The sequence below is a fragment of the Balaenoptera musculus genome, chromosome 1, assembly GCF_009873245.2.
Source record: "Balaenoptera musculus isolate JJ_BM4_2016_0621 chromosome 1, mBalMus1.pri.v3, whole genome shotgun sequence".
NCBI lineage: Eukaryota > Metazoa > Chordata > Mammalia > Artiodactyla > Balaenopteridae > Balaenoptera > Balaenoptera musculus.
In genome coordinates this window covers 47,430,762-47,446,520 of record NC_045785.1, presented here as the reverse complement: position 1 = coordinate 47,446,520, position 15,759 = coordinate 47,430,762, and the positions used below count along the sequence as shown (strand labels likewise).

At 41.7% G+C, this 15,759-nt stretch overlaps 1 pseudogene; it reads right to left on the bottom strand.

Moving 5' to 3' along the window:
* Positions 1–1,340: 1,340 nt before the first annotated feature.
* On the bottom strand, positions 1,341–2,185 carry LOC118897684 (annotated as a pseudogene).
* Positions 2,186–15,759: the final 13,574 nt, after the last annotated feature.

The window sequence follows — 15,759 nt, the reverse complement described above, 5'->3', positions numbered from 1 at the left end:
GTTAGGCAAACTTCTCCAGCAGCTTGGCAGCCAAAGCAGAGAAGACGAGTGATTGAGTGGAGAAGAATGAAGCATCCATAGGATGGTGAGAGGAGAGTTTGGGCAGGGAAGGAGGTGAGGCTGGTGGGAAAGCAAGGATGGGTCTTATTCAAGGTGAATCCCTCATGCCTGGAGCATGATCGGCACTCAGAACATGTCTTCTGAACAGATGTGTGAATGCTAACCAGGGACTGATGGGCAGGTGAGCCAAGTTCCTGGAGGGTCCAGGGAGGCCTTAGAGCAGTAGGTATACAAGTGAGCTGCTAGGAGCTGGGAATACTAGTGGGGGAATACTAGCGGGGGGAATACTAGTGACCTTTAAGATTCTCAGAAGAGGAGCCATTTGGAGGGATGAAGTGATGGCAAGGGCCACCGTGGGACCATTACTGGGCAGCTGCAGAAGCATGTGGCAATGGCCACTGGCGCTGAGGAGCAAGAGGCCAATGAGAAACAGCCTGGAGTAACTCCTTGCATGCACCCCCTGGGTCTTTCACACTATTCTGTGTGGGGATCGGATGGATGCACGTCTCTAACAACTTTGAAGAGTCAAGTGTCAGGCTTCTCCAAAGCTCTACTTAGAAGGGGGAGAAAAGACTATAAACAAAGACTGTAAACGTCTCTATATCAAGGTCCACTTTGCCCTTGTGACGTGAATGTCACCTGTAGTGTGTAACCAGGAAGCTCAGACGTGGGCTGTGGTGCCTCCCAGCGTGTCTGTGGATTTGGTCGGTGGAAGGCAAAGACAGTGCTGATCTATGAATACATTTTCTTTTTCATTCAGGCGCTGCCTTTACTCAGTCAGCCCTGGCTTCCTGCAGCAGAGGCCTGGGCTGTAATAGAGCTGGTCTTATTTTTTATTAAGTTCATGAACTTTGAAGGAAGGAACTTGGAAAAAAAGGTCTCATTACCTCGGGAATGAAGGCTCATGCTTCTTTTAAAGCCAGACACTGGTGTGGCCTTGCTTGTTATAGACACAAATAATCTCGGTGGAAAACTGCAATGGAGGGGCAAGGAGAAAACAGGATGGCTTCTTGGGGTGAAGCAGGTGGGGTGGGGGAGGAAAGGTCAGTGAAAGGTCAACCTAAAATGGAGAGATCCTGAGGAAAGGCATGCAGACTTCAACTGTGGCTAGACATTTGTATAGATTGACTTTGTGAAGACAGAATCTGCCATAGACCCTTCCGGAATCTGGGATAATGGGAAGAACATAGTCTCTGGATTCAGATGAATTTGGCTTTAAATTTCAATTTGGCTACTTACTATAAGCTTCATGACCTACAATTTCCCAAACCTCTTGAGTTTCAGTTTCCAAACCTGTACAATGTAAAAGAATATCTACCTGGCAGGAGCGTTGAGGGGATTGGATGAGACAGTGCAGGAAAAGTGTCAGGCACTGGGTTTATAAAGAGAAATGCGGTACAAGGCTTCAAATTCACGTTACTGTTATTGTTAGTATTTTTTGCTGCAAAAAGCTTTATTGTTTCCATTTGGTCCAAGTCTTGGGAGAGGGCTCCAGGACAGTTAAAAAGCTGTTCAGTGGCTGCAGAGAGAGGCTTCAGGCAGAAGCACTGACACCAGAGGGGGCTTCTCAAAGGCCGCTGGGCTCCAGAGGCTCCTAGTGGTGCTTGAGGGTGGAGCCTTTCGAGGAAATACTTGCCCAGCCCCACCTGGGGACCAGCCAGCCTGCAGAGGTTGGTCAGGTGGTCACCCATCTTCTTGATGAGTTTCACCTGCTCATCCAGGAAACAGCTCCCCAGGAAGTCTGAGAGCTGGGGGTCTGTGTGGGCAGAACCCAGGGCATGCAGAGCAAAAAGCGCCTGGTTCAGGTTCTTCTCCATGAACAGGGAGGCTTCCACAGCAGCCTGGGCTTTACCCCACTCATCTTGAGATAGCTTCTGCAGGTCCTGGAAGAGGGCGCGGCCGCAGCGCTGGTTTTGCATCTTCAAGAGACGTTCGGTGCCCTTGTGCTTCTCCTCAGCCAATTCATGGAAAAAGTCACCCACGCCCTCCAGAGCCACATCATCGTGGTGGAAACAGAAGCCCAGAGAGAGAGGTAGGTGTAGGAAGCCTGCAGATGCAGGTTCACCAGGCGGTGGATGGCGATCTCCACCTGGGTAGAATAATTCTGAAAAATCCGGGAGCTCATGGTTGATCAGCAATAAGGAGCTAAGCTCAACAAATGGTGTTGGCTGGTCCCAGAGGCTGAGGATAGCTGATTGGTTGGTTCTGAAAGTTGTGGCTGGAAAAATGGTTGGCGGGTGGTCGGAGGCTAGAGGAAGGGGTGTCCCTAGGTCGGTTCTGCCCAAACACTGTTGAAGCAAGAGACAGATCCACGGGACCACCAAGCACACTGCTCCTGGTCACCTTCTTTAACGAAATATATCTTCGAGTTATCCAGCGCAGTGGTTCACACGATTTAATTGTTAACTGACCAGGAGGCTGACTGCTGCACTGGAGTTTTCCTCCTCTGCAAAGTGTCATCAGAGGAGTGCTGGATATCAGGGCCCAGGCTGGCCTAGTGTTTGTCAAACTTCTCTGTTGATGGGAATTTCCTGGGGGTACTTGTTAGACCTTACAAGTTTCTGACTTCATCCCAGACCCATTGAATGAGGAGCTCCAGGGACCCAGGAGGCTGTGTATTTAACAAGAACCCCAGACAAGTCTTGTCATCAGAGAATTTGGGGAAACACCAGCAATCCTAGCTGTACCATTGACTGATTAGTGATAACAAGCTAATTTTAAAATACATTTTAAAAATGTAAAGTAAAAATTTACTATAAAGATGATCTCTAAGATCCAGAGTTATTTATAAAACACCCTTTGACTGACATTTGGGGGAAGAGTGTTATCATTTTGCTTTTAGGAGAAAGATGCTTTCATTCCTCCCTGCCTTTGCTGTTACTGTTCTCTCTGAAATTCTCTCTCTACCTTGTCTACCTGGCAAATCCTGCTCCTTCTTCAAGGGTCAGTTCAACAATCACATCCCCTGAAAAGCTCCCATGATTCTCTCAGGTAAATCAGCTGCTTCTTCCTCTCTGTGCCCTTTGTGCCTTTGTGTTATGTCTTCTGTAAGATGAATCACATCATATTATGTGTTTGTTTTTATGTTCCTCTCCACATTAATTTTTGCGTATAAAGGTCAAGAGCGTGGGTTCTGGAATCAAAGTGCTTAGATTTGAATCTCTCTCTCTGAAAAGATCAGAGCAGACAAAACAGAAGAGATCACCTTGAATTGGGTGTTGGAGGATGAGCAAGAATTGTCCAGATGGAGAAAGGAGATTTCCAGTGAACAGCAGGTGCAAACGTGTGGAGGTCACAGAAAAACACACTTTTCCCATCCTGAACCATTTTTAATGAGAAACTCATTTTTTGCAATAATATCTTTTAAGATCTTGAAAATTTTCCATTAAGTCACTTTTGGTGTCTTTTCATTAGACTTTATTTACAAAGGCCATAAAAGGGCCTATTGTAATTCTGAAAATAATGTTTTAAATGGTTAAACCAAAGGGAGTCTGGGTTAGTCCTCAGATACCCCTGTATGATTTTGCAAAGCATATGACCCTGCATGTGAAAGGCTTTGGTTGCAAACATGCCTGGTTCAAAGCATGCCTCTTCCACGTATCACTGGGTGGCTTTGAGCAAGTTACTTAGCTTCTCTGAGCTTCTCATGTGTAAAATAGAAAATTAACACCCTTTCCCTCTACTCTCTCAGAGTTGAACAGGGCACTTAAAAAATAGATAACAGTTAGAAAGATTTTAAAATAATCTTGATAGACCAGGGCACTAAGCTAATACTATTTACAAGAAATTTTAAAAAGATAAATGTCAAGTCCAGAATTTAAGATTACATATAAAATGGAACTACTGGCTTGAGGAAAATTAGTAAGGTAGCAGCTCATGTCAGAAACACCAGAAAAAATTGTTAGAAATCAAGTTCAATTGACTCCAATGGGGTACTGGAACACTAAAAATGTGCTTTTTACTTTGGCATCATAACTAGGTTGGCAAACATTTTATAGCTGTGTAATGCCAAGCGTTGTCAGGGAAGAGGGCATTGGGACCCCTAATGCACTGCTGGTGGGAGTGTGGACTTATGTAGTCACTCTGTAGAACAATCTGGCACTACTTGAGCACATTAAGTTTGTATATGCCTGTGATCTGTCAGTCCCACTCTTTGTTTGTGGCAAACTCTATAGATTGGTTCAGCCAACTTCCTTCTGCCTCACTTAGAATGTGATTTCCTGCACCCTAGGGGATGGAAAGGTAAAATCTATATTTTCCAGATGCCCGTATTGTTCAGGTTCCATTAATGACCTAGCTTCCTCCAAGCAATGTATGTATGTGATATTTGGAAGGTGGAAGTGATTATCATGAGGCAGAGGTCTTGTTGCTGATGTGTCTGTTATTTTTGTTGGTACGTGTGGTCACAAAGACTTTTAGGTAGCTGAAATTTATTTTTCAGAAGATGTAGTAGAGGGCCTGATATCTGGTCCTAACATGGTGGGTATCAAGAAGCTGGGCAATGGGCCTCGCTGCTTTCAGAGAGGTGGTGTTGGTTTCTAGATCCTCTGGCCTATTGCTCCCTGGTGGGTCAGTTCTGCTGTGTAGTTCCAGGTGTCATTCCTGGAAGCTTGACCTAAATCCTGCTTTCTTCCAACCATTTAAAAATAAGAATTCTCTCCATTATATATATATATATATATATATATATATATATATATATATATATATATATATATATGTATATATATATATATATATATATTTCCTAAACTAGCTTAAGGAGATTCTGGCAACTAAAACTGATCCAAGAGAACTTCTCATAAATGGGATGTGAATGAGGATGCTCATCACAATATTACATGCAGCAGCTGGGAGAAGGAGGTCACCTGTTTACCATCATTGAGGGGATAGATTTAGAAAATGAGCTGGATGTACACTCAGGAATACTATGCAGCAATTATAGTCAAGGAAATACTATGCAGCAATTATAGTCAAGGAAATGATTGTCCACATGGTGATGTGGACAGATCTTAATAATAGCCTTTAGTTTAAAAAAAAAAAAATAAAATGTAGTTTATAGCATAATACCATTTATGCAAATTGAAATATACATGCATAAAAAACAACTACATGATTGACACTGACATAAACCCTCATCTAATCTTTCTCACATTAGACTGAGTGCCTAATCAGGAGGGAGAAATAAAAGTCAGGAATGCAGATAATGAGGAATAAAGAAATAAGGGGACTTTGTACATAGTGACCCATGAACTTAGGAGAATGATCTTTGCACCTGAGATGGGGAAAAGAAAAGAAGAACCAATGTTATATATCACAGGAGAAAATCTTCCACATCTATACTGCAGCATAAATGTTTCTGTGCTATACACTAAGAGGGGCATTGACAAAAAACTAATGCCTATAAGGAGGGAGAGAGGATGATGAGGGGACTGCACATGGGTCACAAGAGCAATGATCGAAGATCATGGGGTTATTCAGCCTGGAGGAGAACAGAGAGGGAGATAGGGTGACCAACCATCTTGGTTTACCTGGAATTTTCCCAATTTTAGCACTGAAAGTCCAATGTCCCAGGAAACCCCTTAGTCCTGGGCAAACCAGGATGGTTGGTCACCCTAGGGAGACATCACTGGTGTCTGCAACTATCTGAAGCACTTTCCTAGAGAGAGGAAGTAAAGATATGTGACTCTGTGTACCTTCAGAAGGCAGACTTTAGACTACTGGGAAGAACAAAGCTAGAGGAAGGAAATTTCTGGTTCAATTCATTGAGGACTTTCTAACAACCAGCTATGAACCAGTGAGCAGTTACTACTCTTGACCACTACCATTTAGTGAGTTCCTGCTGTTACCATGTTCAAGCTCGTTCTCCTCACTGCGCGACAGGCCAATAAATCGGGAGACCGAGGTGTTGGGGCAAGGAATAATGACTTTATTCGGAAAGCCAGGAGTCTGAGAAGATGGTGGACTAATGCCATAGAGAACCATCTTACCCAAGTCAGAATTCAGGCTTCTTTTATACTAAAAGGAGAGGGAGTGTTGTTGACTGTTGCAAACCTCTTGGTGTTGGAATCCTTTGTTCTTACAGCTGTCCACATAGATCAGGTCATGATGTTCCTGTAAACCTCCAACAAGACCAATGTTATTCTCTGTTCTGCAACTTTTTATCTCTATGTGAATGGAAATTGTTAAACCCTTAAAGGCCAGAGCCTTGAGAATGGGCTATCCTGTATATTTCAGGCTATAGGCAACATTCTTAACTCCAAGCAAAAGCAAAAGAATGCAAAGGTAAAAGAAACAGATCCAATATGGAGTCAGATCTCTTCTTCCCTATTACACTGCAAGGTACATAATAATCTCATTCAGTCTTCACAGTGCTGCATTGAACTTATGAAGAAACAAAATAACATTCCCAAGGTCAGACAATTAGGGGTTTGAACATAGGACTGTTTGACTCCAAGAAGCCCAGTCTCTTAACTAATACCTTTTAAGGTAATCTTAAGTGTTCTTTCTACTCCAAGATGGTAAAATGAAGTGCTACATTGCATGTTACAGACTAACAATGCTTAGAAGTTCAGAGGTGAGGAATTTCTATGAAAGCTGGTCTAGTCAGGGATTAATTGTGACTTGATTTTGAAAACACTTGATTGTCCTAAGAAGTCTAGCAGCGGACACCATACTGAGAGTCTGCCTCTGGCTGGAACTCTCAGTGGCACTTGATAAGGAAAGAGCTCTGAAGAGGTTTACAATGTGCTAACTACAGTAGCCCAGCACAGACCCGCCTATTGTCGAGCATAAAAAATCAGGTGCAGTTTCTGTTTCTAGATGCAGGAGGGATAACCAGGATCATTACAAATGGCTTAATAATAATAATAGCTACCATTTTATTTTGGTACATATACTGCGTGCTAAGCATGGTGCAAAGTGCTTTAGACATAACCAGAGCCTAACATCAGAATATGGTAGTCAGTCAATAAATATTTGATGAGCAGATAATCTCGTTTAATTTTCTCCTGCACAACTATACCTGGAGACTCTACACAAGCCTTCATGGCCGTTCCTATTATTATGCCCATTAGATAGATGAGGACACTGAGACTCAAGAAATCGTATTGCTATGGTCATACTCTTTTATCTACTACTGTAGTAAAGATAGTAAGTTGGAGATATGTGGATTTACCTGCCTTTAACAGATCTAGCAAACCAGATCACATGCATTATTTTGTTGTATAATAGGTAGAGCCCAATTTTTGCATATTTTAACATTACTAATCATTACATTTCTCCTTTTAGGTTTCAACCCATTGTTCTTGCCAGTGGAGGTATTTTAAAGTTTTGCTCTCATTTTTTCCCTTGATTTTATTTATTCATTTTTGGATAGATATACTTTAAACTTGATTGTGTCATCTACCATCGTTTCCCAGATCTTGTCTGATTACAAGTATTACCTGGGGCTCTTATTAACAACTGTGATTTCTAGGTCAGCCTCCTGAGATTCTGCTTCATTATCTGTGATAGCATCTGTCACATTATAGTATAATTAGCTATTTACTATGCAATGAGCTTCTCAAGGGAAAGCACAAAGCAAGGGCTCAACAGTTACTTATTGAATGGATGAATGTATTTAATGGGCTTATCTTGTAAATCTTTATCAAGTAATTTATACAGTTGTTAAATGGCAAAGGCAAAGAAGTGATGACAGTATTCTCCCTCCAGACTAATCTTCATACATTCATTAATACATAAATTTAACCAACTACAAATTTATCTAAATGACATTGTCTTCCTGCTAATTTTTTTCTCTTTTCACATGGACGTTATACAAGATTTGTCAAATGCTTGAATGGATTTATGATTTGAAAAACTATGTAAATCCTAATCATCACTTCTTTGCTTTTAAAATGCTCCTACATTTTACTAGTAATCAGTTACAAGTTAATCTGCTCATGGTCTTAAATTCACCTTTAGTTGCTTTTTGAAAAACTAACACTAGTATCCATCTCCTGTCTGTGGCATTTCTCTAATTCTCCAATATTTAAGAAATTCCTCAAAATGTTTCTACTATCTCAATTCAGGGGCATACTTGAACTGGATTGGTTGAGTAACTTAGATGTGTTGGTTAGGCATTCATTCATTCATTCATTCATTCAGTTTTACTGCCTTTGTTGAGTATCTACGGTCTGTCAGGTTTGTGCAAGATACCTGGGATATGGCACTGAGTGAGATACGGTTCTCACAGTCGAGGCAGGGCTAACAAAATTTAATAGTCAATTATATTATAATGGGGACTTCCCTGGTGGTCCAGTGGTTAAGACTCTGTGCTCCCAATGCAGGGGGCCTGGGTTCGAACCCTGGTCAGGGAACTAGATCCCGCATGTCACAACTAAAGATCCCTCGTACCGCAACTAAGACCCGGAGCAGCCAAAATAAATAAATAAAACTAAATAAAATAAATATTAAAAAGATTATATAGTGATGGAGGTAAGCTCAGATTACTTAGAACAGAGAAAAGCTTTGACATCAACCTGGAGTCAGAGGAATCTTCCTGGAAGAGCTGATCCTTGGGCTGGGGCTCAATGGACCTGGTCAGGCAGAGATGGGGAGGAGCATTTTAGGCAAAGGCAGAGCATTTGCCAAGCTTGGAGACCGGGAGGAATAAGGGGGCAACTGAGGAAAGGAATTGGCAGGAATCTTGAGCCTTCTCTCCAAGACCCAATGTAGGATCTTTTAGATCACATAATCATTCAATGATCATCCCTCTGTCCTCTACTTGAACTCCAGGGGTGGGCAATTCTAGGCTCAAGAGGAAACTAACTACCCACCACTAACAATATATTGGCATGGAATGGGAATTGTGTGGAAACAATATTACTCCAACCAGTGAGCTGGCAGATTCAAACAGATGCCTACGGGGCTGATGGGAGAGAATGAGAAATTTTATAAATTCAACTCTGAGGAAGCCCATATTCATTTAAGTCTTATTACAAGCACATGCCTTATATAATCACACTAGTTAGTGCCGTGTGCTCCTTATCCATTTCACAAAGCTGTCTGGAAAGCTAGGATTTATATTTATCCATGGCTGCTCTGTCTGTAATCGAGAAGCTTTGCTTTTGACTCTCGCAGAAGTTTCCGTTTAAATAAAAATAAAATTGAAATCAAATGCTGCATTAGAAGCTGCTCTGCTCCCTCTGCATTTGCTAATCACCCCTTCTCATTATTTAACCTCAGAAATCAGAGCCTCTGAAACTGATGAGTATAACTGCATACATGCCATCCATTTGTTTATTGACTCTGCTTATTCTCAAGCTCCCCTGTGAAACTGTCCCACGTGACTGTTTAATAGAGAAAAAAGTGTTTCTCAAGGTGTGGGCTCCAATCACTGTGCATAGGAATCACTGGGAAATTTACTAAAAATGAAGATTCCTCAGACCCCACACAGACTTTCTGCTTCAGAAGTTCTAGAGTTAACGTCAAGGGATCAGCATTTTAAATCATCTCTGGTTGATTCCTAGTCATATTCACCTACTATGTGAATATACTGTGAGCACTGGCTGTGTACCAGTGCTGGGGTTCAAAGTTGAATAACACACAGTTCCTGCTCCCAAGCCACAGTCTGGTGAGTGACAAATGAGCACCCCCATTTCATTCAAACTGATTAGTTCAAGGATGGCGCACATGCAGCATGAGTGGTGACATAATGGGATGCCTTGGCTTGGTGGTGGGTGATGAAACAGGGAATTTTTGCTATTAGTGAAAAAAATCAAAGGTTGCAAATATTTTTTAACAAAATGTGTATTAAGTCTGATTCTGGATTTTCCCATGTTATTTAAAAATATTGTTATTATAAAAACATTCATATATACACAACAGTGGTGAGAATATAATAATAATAATGGTATAATAATAATAATGGTTCAATAATAATAATGGTACAATAATAATATAGTATAGCATAATACAGTTCAAGAGTATAATAAACTCCATATAACCAGTATGCATGTGTGGTATGTATGTGTGTGTGTGTGTGTGTGTGTGTATATGTATATATATATATATATAAAATTATATATATATATATATATATATATACATATATATATATATATATGTATAAGTGACTTTGCCTCTCTTGCTTCATCACCTGCCCCCCACCCCAACTCCACCCAATTGTTTGTTTGTTCAAATCCCAGATCTCATATCATTTCACTTGTGAATAGTCCAGGGTATGTCTTATAGGAATATGGACATTTTCTGAGCTAACCATAGGGTTATCATTATACCTAAAGAAATTCACTGTAAGGCCTCAGTGTAGTATTCAGATTTCTCCAATTATCTCAAGAATGTGATGTAACACTGTTCACATCAAGATCTAAATAAAATCCACACATATTGCATTCAGTTGTTGTGTTTCTTAAGTCTCTTGTAGTCTAGAACAGCCCTTCCTCCCTGGGCCCTTTCCCTGATCCCTCCTCTTTTACGCCATTTTTCCTATGGAAGAAACCAGGTCTTAATAGAAAATCCCACATTCTGAATGTGTCTATTTGCTTCATTGTGGTGTAATTTAACTGATTTACCTACTCTTTCTATTTACAGTAAACTAGAAGCTAGTTCTAAAGCCTTTGCTGAGAGTCGAGTTCAAGGATTTTTCCAAGAGCATTTCGTTGCTGGTGCTATGCACTTCTTGCTGCATCACATTAGAAGGCGCAGAAAGTCTGATTGTACCATTTTAATGATGCTAATTTGATCAAGGGTTTCAGATGGCGACAGTCTGATATCTCCACTCTAAATTTTCCTTTAAACTTTCATCTAATGGTGTCATCTACAGACAACCTTTGCTTGAATCAATTATTTTGTTAGGGGTTGAAAATGGGCACTTTTTCTAATTCTGTCATCCTTTCCCATGTCTTGGCTGGAATTCTTCTCTAAGGACCCATTATGCTGATAAACTATGAGTATCTGTTTATTCTGAAATATTTTCCATTGAGGAAAGGCAAGATAAATGGTTCTGTCCCTTTAACGACTGATGTTCAGTTGAGTTGGTACCTAGTTACCACTGATGGTGAACACTGTTTGAGTGCTGAGCTTATTTATTTATTTTTCTATTGGGTATCCTTTTGAGCACATGGGTTTTTATATGCAGTGTATTTCAAGACACTTGCCATGAGTCCTTTTATCACATCCTCAGTACTGTTTGATAGCTTCCCTACATTCTGGTACAAGTCTATGGAAATTCTTTCCCCCAGATCTTAATCATCATCCACTTTTCAGAGGAGTCCCTGTTTCTTTTGGAAGGGAATGGTCTTTATAAGCCACAATTCGGGTGCTAGGGATACTCACGGCCATGAGGCTGTGATTGCTTCTAGGCCTTTTTAGTGGGCAGAGCTAGAAAATACCTATTTAAAAAAATTATATTCAAGCTAATCACTGACAATCCAAATACAGTAATATCAAATTTAACTTAATTGAATTTATACTTGTTTCTCTTTTCTCATACACTAAAAATCTTGGTTCTTGATAAAATTAGCATAAATACTTCTTTGCTATATCTAGAATATATTCCTTTGTGGTTGGAGAAAACGTTTGATATGATTTCAATCTTCTCAAATTTATTAAGACTTGTTTTCTCTTTCCACTCTCACTTACGTGCATTCCAATATAATCTCTTGAGTGGGAGTTGAAGCAGTGAAGTTTCAGCTGGCAGCATGCTGGCTACCATTTTTTGGGTGCTTATTATGTGGTGAGAAAAATTTAAATGGCTTATGTTTAAATGATTAACTCATTTAATCCTTATGCCAACTCTATGAGATGGGTACTATTATTATTCCCATGTTACAATTGGCGAAGCCAAGGAACCAAGACATTTAATAAATTGCTCAAGATCACACAAATGGTGAATGGCAGAGCTGGACTTTGAATTGATGCAGTTGGGCTGCAGAGTCCCTACTCGTAGCCATGAAAAATCCTGCCGCTCTGAAGCCAACTGCTTTAGGTCAGAGTAAATGAAGAGCTTGGGAAATCTAATTCCCACGGTTCTCCAGTCCACACCCACCGCTTCCTTCTCCTTCAGTAACTCAGTTTCTGTTTCACTGACTAACTCTAGCCCGTTCTGTGCTCTCTGCTCACTATTGAAGATAGTAGGCATTTCATAAATACTTTCAGATCTGCTTCTGGTCATTCATTCAGCAAACCAGTAACTCTGAAGCACAATCTGATTCATACGTAAACAGGAAAGAAAATCTATTTCTGTTGTGATTTTTAGGAAACTAGAGTATTCCAGCTTGAATGTAAGTTTTGTGGTTTTTTGTTTTTTTTTTTTGAGAACAAGTACACATTCCAGCACAAAAATATTCTTGTGCCCTGCAAATCCCCTTCGGCCTTATTAAACCTTAGAATTAAGGCTGGGTGGTATAGTGGAAAGTGCCTGGAAGACTTGGGTTCTCATCAGTTTGATCTTCACATAAAAGAAGCTGGGTGGAGCCCATCAGAGGCACTGACCACAAGGAATGCCTTGCGGCTGGAGGATTCTGGGCCCAAGCTGTAGAGGGAGAGTGTGTACTCAGCACAACTTTACATGGCATAGCTTAAGTGATAGTGAGGGTAGCCAAAATCTTAACCAAGAAGGAAGGAAGAGTGGAACATTAAGCATCATATTAGAGCAAAGACAGCAAGGCCAGTGGTGAGAAAATAATAGGCAAAGTCAGTAAAAGTCAAGTAGCAGGAGAGAGTCAGGTGCAAGTGATGGGCAAAGTGGACCATTCTGGACTAAGATGGTGGATGAAAGAGGAAACATGCCGAAGTTTCATTTACATGGCACTTAGTGTAGATTTCCAAGGTGGCTCTGGCCGTTGAAAGGCTCACTACACAAAATGTAATCCACAGATCCTCATCTCTGTCTCAGCTCAGACCTACTGGGTCAGAATCTCCTTTCAAACAAAATTGCCAGCTAGATTGAGGAGCACAGAGTTGGAGGAGCACAGGCTGGAGGGACTTTGACAATGGCACCTATGCAACTTAGAGAAGTCCATTTCCCTCTCTGGGGCTCCAATTCCTCATTTCTAAAACAGACAGGTCACATTTAAGCTTTCAAAGTATCTTTTAAAAATTGGAATCTCACTCCTGCTCTGTGCCACTGATGCCACCTCCTCTGCTGCCCACGGGTAGAGCGCAGCATGAAGGGGCTGGAGTGTTCTGGTGCCACTGTGGTGATGGAGCTCCCTGAGTTGTCAAGGGTTGCAAGGCCCGGGCCTGTCTGGTCCGCATGGCCCACAGGCTCAGCTGGACCACACGGAGGTGGTCCACACCTTTCCACTGGGAGAGATGAACTGTTTCCTGATCAGCTATTGAGGTGCCACATGATACGACTCAGAGACGTGGGGAATTAGCTCCCCATGGGGTAAACCTTCATCAATGGGAAAGGGAGACCAGGAGGAGCAAGGCAGATACATTTCTCTCTTTCCTCCCTTCTGGGGAGTGCTGAGTTGCAGTGTCTGTTTGAAAAGCCTCTGGAAATTGATTGTGGCTGAAGGAATGAACGTGCCTCTGTGGGATGAGCATCTATCTCTTTGCAGCTCACCCTGAAGAGCGGTATCATAGCAATGTACAAATCACATTAGCTTACGTATTTCTTTCATTCACTTCTGCTTTTCTTCTTCACCTTGGCCTCCCTTGACTTTCACCTCCAACTGGAAGTACCAGCACTTTAATCCTTGCCTCAGACTGCTTTCTAGAGGATGAAGACAAAACTGAATGTCAAATACATCATGCGGTTTAATCGCATGATGTATTTGACATCCCATTTTATAGAATATGTAGACAAATGATGTGTGTGAGTTGTCCAAGGCCATGCGATTAAGGAGTGCCAGAGCTGGATCTTTATCCTAAGTCTATTGGCCCCAAGTCCATGTACTTCTTTACTCATTTAACAAAACTGAGATTTATGGAACATCAGTTAACATGCCAGTTTTTCCACTCAATCCTCACAACCACCCTGGGTGGTAGGGATCATTGCCCTCAATTTACAGATGGGGAAACCAAGGCTTAGAAAGTTATTGGATTTGCCTGAGGTCAAACAGCAAGTAAGTGGGAGAACTCAGACTTAGAGTTCTGCTTCATTACACAGCAGTTAACGAATAATCCCTGATGCCTATATGCCTGTATAAGGGCTTTGCATCCACATTACTGTGACAGCTAAGGCTGATTAAATACTATGAAAATCACTGCGACAGACATCCTTCTGTACAAAAGTCTCAGTGAAAAGGCTTAAAGTGGTTTTTAAACAAATCTGTCTCATGGCTATGACTCTCATTTCACCAAAATGTTTCCTAAAGAGTTCTTTGTGGTAGCGCAGGATCAAAGTGTGTCCCTTGACCCCTGCTTAAAAAGATAAACAACTGGAATTCTCAAAATACAACAATTCAGATCTATGGAATGGATTTTGATGTGTTGACTTCTAATCAACACCAATCTATTTGCATGGCCTTCTTCATTCAGCCCAGTCCCTGGTTCCCCTTCTGTGGATGGTACAGAATTATCCAAACAATCACTGTTTTTTTTCTCTTTATCTCTTCTTCATGACATGTCATTTGTAGGGAAAAAAGTACAGGGGGGAAAAAATCCCCACCCCAGCTGGAGTGCTTTGAAAAGCTGGAGGTTTTGAGGTCTGCCTTGGGCTAGAAGAAAAATAAGAAAAAATGACCTTGTCATGTGAAAATGACCTTGAAACAGATCCATAATCCTTTTCATCAGGGCAAAGCCTTCTACCACGATGGATATGTGGAATCATTCCTCACAGCCAACAGCTACAAGATGAAACTGAAGCCACAGCAGAATGTAAGAGGTCAGGCTGATGGTTCCCTTACTGGCTGGACCAAGAAGCTCCCCTTTTACACGGAGTCAAACAAGCTGCGCCCTTCCCCGGTGGCGCAGTGGTTGAGAATCTGCCTGCCAATGCAGGGGACACGGTTTCGAGCCCTGGTCTGGGAAGATCCCACATGCCGCGGAGCAACTGGGCCCGTGAGCTACAATTACTGAGCCAGCGTGTCTGGAGCCTGTGCTCCACAACAAGAGAGGCCGTGATAGTGAGAGGCCCACGCATTGCGATGAAGAGTGGCCCCTGCCTGCCACAACTAGAGAAAGCCCTCGCACAGAAACGAAGACCCAACACAGCCATAAGTAAATAAATAAATAAATTAAAAAAAAACAAAAAACAAAACACAAACTGCGCCATTTGTAGGTCAATGGGGGATGGCCTTTCTATATGAGCTTTCATCTGTCCCAGTAGCAGCCCTCATTGCCTGGATGTTGTACCAGCCCCCTATTTACTTTCCCTGCCTCCAGTAAATCTGAATGGTGTCAGGAAAATTCAAATGTCTAAGTACCTCATAAAAGGCCTTTCGTTAACTGACTCCTGTCTCACTTTCCAGTCTCCTTTGGTTTTGCTTTATACTCTAACAACATGAGGCTTCTGCTGGTTAGCTTAAGTTATGTCACAATAACAAACGAAATCTCAGAAGCAATGGCTCATGTCTTGATTACGCTACATGTTCATTGAGTGTTCGCTGGGCCCTTGCTCTTTGTCTCTCACTCACCAGCCGAGGGTCATGGAGGCTCTGCCAGCCACCCTAGTGCTGTCCAGTATCGCAGCTACCAGCACATGTGGCTACTGAGCATTTGAAAACAGCCTAGCCCAAACTGAGATGT